The sequence below is a fragment of the Thunnus maccoyii genome, chromosome 1 (assembly GCF_910596095.1).
Source record: "Thunnus maccoyii chromosome 1, fThuMac1.1, whole genome shotgun sequence".
Lineage (NCBI taxonomy): Eukaryota > Metazoa > Chordata > Actinopteri > Scombriformes > Scombridae > Thunnus > Thunnus maccoyii.
In genome coordinates this window covers 12,886,075-12,890,085 of record NC_056533.1, presented here as the reverse complement: position 1 = coordinate 12,890,085, position 4,011 = coordinate 12,886,075, and the positions used below count along the sequence as shown (strand labels likewise).

General features: G+C 33.8%; 1 long non-coding RNA gene across 1 annotated transcript; it reads left to right on the top strand.

Moving 5' to 3' along the window:
* The first annotated feature begins 475 nt into the window (after nt 1-475).
* On the top strand, nt 476-2,254 carry LOC121896708. Its single transcript, XR_006096087.1, has 5 exons — nt 476-507; nt 743-813; nt 1,144-1,174; nt 1,469-1,539; nt 2,099-2,254. It is a non-coding gene; the product is annotated as an uncharacterized LOC121896708 (long non-coding RNA).
* The last annotated feature ends 1,757 nt before the right edge of the window (nt 2,255-4,011 follow it).

Sequence of the window (4,011 nt, the reverse complement as noted above, 5' to 3'; positions counted from 1 at the left end):
TAAAATTAATCAAAACATCAAATGTATAAATAATTGTACCTTGACTAATGCAGTCTATCAGATTCATGGAATTTATGCACTAGCAGCAGCTTGTGATATTTTATTAATTGTTTTCATCTTTATGTGTCTTATGGTCATCAGCAAAGCACCATGTAGAGGAGTAAACCCATTAGTTTGCTGATACATTGTCTCATTTACACATCCCATCAAAGTCACTCAGGTCTGCTGAGTGACTTTAGCTTAATTAGCTTAAAACTAATTTTTATTCCTTGGCTTTTAACTCGGTGTGTTAAAACCAAGAAATGTCTGTTAAACCAGTCTTTGCGTCTTTATTGTGTTGTTCATGGCCTTTGTTATCATGATTGTACAGCACTTTGCTCAACTGCTGTTGTTTTTAAATGTGCTTTATAAATAAATTTGATTGATTTGATTTGATTTATACATTTTACAATATAAGTATTTTTTTCAATTATCAGAAGAATCTTTCAGCACAGATGATGAAGAGGGGTAAGAACATAAATTATTTACAATCCAAATTATTGTTTTTAAGCCTGTCGATCATACAGGTGATAATAATAATAATAATAATAATAATAATAATAATAATAATAATAATAATAATAATAATAATAATAATAATAATAATTATTATTATTATTATTATTATTATTATTATTATTATTATTATTATTATTATTATTATTATTATTATTATTATTCCTTAATAACATTTTCTCATCAGGTCTCAAAATGGTCTGGCTGTAGAGGACTCAATTTACTATGGCAACTTTGAGGCAGTGTATGATGTTGCAGGTAACTGATGACCTCAATGACATGTTGTAACATGAGTTTAGCAACTTTGTGCTATTACAGAAGTATTTTTATTGCTTTTTGAGGCTCATATAGATGACCTTCATTTCTAACATTCAGATTAGAATGATGATGCGTTCAATGACATTAATCATATGTGTGCCAACTGAGAAACTAAAGGTACTGTTACATGTGGAGTTATAATTAGAATGCAAGAGTAGTGGGTATTAAAACATGTTGTATTGTTGTGTGTTTTCTTAATGTTTTCTTTATTTACTGATAAATTGTCTCATTTATACATTTTACAATATATGTATTTTTTTCAATCATCAGATGAATCTTCCAGCACGGACAACAAAGAGGGGTAAGAATATTAATTATTTACAATCCAAATTATTGTTTTTAAGGACATCTATCATACAGCTGTAATATTTTAAACAATGTGAGAAATAATGTAGAAGGTGGATAATTTACCTGACTTTTGATGTTGAAAGACAATTGTGCGAGGAGACTTTAGACATACACATACACTAATAAATATACAAACACTTATTATGATTATGATTATTATGATTATTATGATTATTATGATTATTATGATGGTGATGATGATGATGATGATTATTATTATTATTCCTTGACAACATTTTCTCATCAGGTCTCAAAATGGTCTGGCTGTAGAGGACTCAACTTTCTATGGCAACTTTGAGGCAGTGTATGATGTTGCAGGTAACTGATGACCTCAATGACATGTTGTAACATGAGTTTAGCAACTTTGTGCTATTACAGAAGTATTTTTATTGCTTTTTGAGGCTCATATAGATGACCTTCATTTCTAACATTCAGATAAGAATGATGATGCATTCAATGACATTGATCATATGTGTGCCAACTGAGAAACTAAAGGTACTATAACTTTTAGAGTTATAATTAGAATGCAAGACAAGTGGGTATTCAAGGCAGGACAAAAGAAACACTGCTCAATAACAAAGCAATATGGAAAGAAAATGTGAATAGTAAATTAAAAAAACATATTTAACTTATCAGCTTAGAAGCCGTTACACAGTATAACTGTGTCTTGCCACTTCACATTGAGGAGTTTTTTTTTCTGTTGGTGAGGAGGGTGCATCTTACAGGAAAACCACATCTTCACTTCTAACTCAGCTAGTTCTGTATGTAAAGCGGTAAACAGATAAAAAGAGTCAAGCAGACAAGAATAATTGTACGCCTGCCTAAAATTAAAGAATGTTGTGGGCCTGCCATTAAACTATGAACTTTCCGACCACAGATGATGAACCTTCAAGACCCAGAGTGGCACCTTTGTACACCACGTCCTTCAAAGCAAAAAGACTCAAGATCTCACCTGTCTGCTAAATGCACAGAATAATGCGAACACCTGCCCATGTTGGACCCCTGTTTAGTACAGTTCATGTCTATTTCATAGTTAGGCAATGTTTATGTTTAGAATGAATGTATATAATCTTGAGGTTTTGTGGAAGTGTGGTGGCCAAGTTCCTCTTGAACCTGCTGTTGTCTCTCCATTATTTAGTAGGCATTTTACTGGTCAAATCAGTTACGATCAAGGCATCAGAATATTTAATGAAAAGAGTGGGTGTCAGTGCTTTAGAAAAAATATTCTACTTATTAAAGTGTTGAAGTTTTGATTGTGTTCAATGAAGAGATCTTATTTGGTATTAAACAGTGCAGCGACTCCTCCTTTCACATCTAATCAGACACATTTGATCTCTGTTGTTGTCGTATGATGTAAAGCATGTGCTAACAGAAATAAAACCTTATTGCAAGGCATCTAAAGTGTTTTTACAGTAATAACAACCTTTCTGTTGTAGCAAAACTTTCTTCAAATAGTGAATTTACTGTGGATGAAGCAGATCTCATTTTTCTTCTCATGTTGACATGTTTCACTTTGGTCATGAGGGAAATATTTTAATAAAGGAGATGGGACAGAGATGATTATAATAGAATTTGAGACAATCGTTATGCAAATAGTGTGCTGCAGGGCAACAGCTTCCCTCTCCTTTGTGAAAGTGTGTGTAGGCTAGACAGAAGCACATATGCATATTTAACTATATTTTCATTTTAAAGATGTATCAAATATGTGAATGTTTTATATTAACATTGTAATTGTATCATTAACAACCCATATATCTGTTTTTTTAATTATTAGATAACATGAGATTGCCATCCTTGCTTTGTAGTTGTCTTATGAGTCCAATCAAAAGAGTTCAATGACCTTATGTGAAAAGAAAATCACTCCATCAGTAGCACTGACTGTAATGATTTGCCATGTTTTCGGCTGATGAGATACCAATCAAGAACGGCATCCAAGGTATTTGTCACTGCTCCTTTCCTCCTCTCTCTCATTACTGTTGCTCTCCCGTGGGAAATACAGCAGAGGAGCCGAGGAAAAGGCTAGAGGTTACTACTTAGTCATCAAAAATGGGGGATAGCAGTGTACTGCTGTCTGCTGCTGTGTGTTTTTTGATACTACCACTGATGGAAGCCAACTCTGCACATAGCTGTTCTATTCACAGGAGCTGGCAATTTATCTCATATGTTTCATCCATTTTTTTCCCTGTGACTATCTAGTCTGAACATGATAACGCTGAAGTCACCTTGAAGGAAAAACTATCCCCACAATTCTTGATTCTCAGCTTGAAAATGTAAGGGAAATTTTATACAATGAGTGACTGCAGCCTGTGTTGAAAGCAAACTTTTGATCATGTAGTACATAAATCTCTCAGTCAGTGAACCTTTCTTGCTGTGCCTGCTAAACCTGACTCTGGATCACGTCATAGAAGCCTCACTCTGCCCATCCTTGGTAGGGGTTGGCCTATTCTCATTGTGTTACACATACTGCCTGCGAAAAACCCTTACAGGACTAACCTTTAGCCCGTATGGAAAAATAGAGGAACCAGTTCAGTTATTCAGTGAAGGCTCAGATATGTAGCCCAAACATAATTCCCCTTCTGCACCTCGATGGGGACACAGAGATATCTGCAGGTATTTCATGCAATCTCAGAAGTGTTTAATCAACAAGAAATTCAAATCAAATGCAATATAATCCATAATTTAACAATCATCAGAGAAAATGTGTTTTATATATCCTCCCTTTCCCGTTACTTGAACAAAAACATTATGTGTAATATTTTTGTAGAGGACAGGACAGAGAACAGTGTCTTA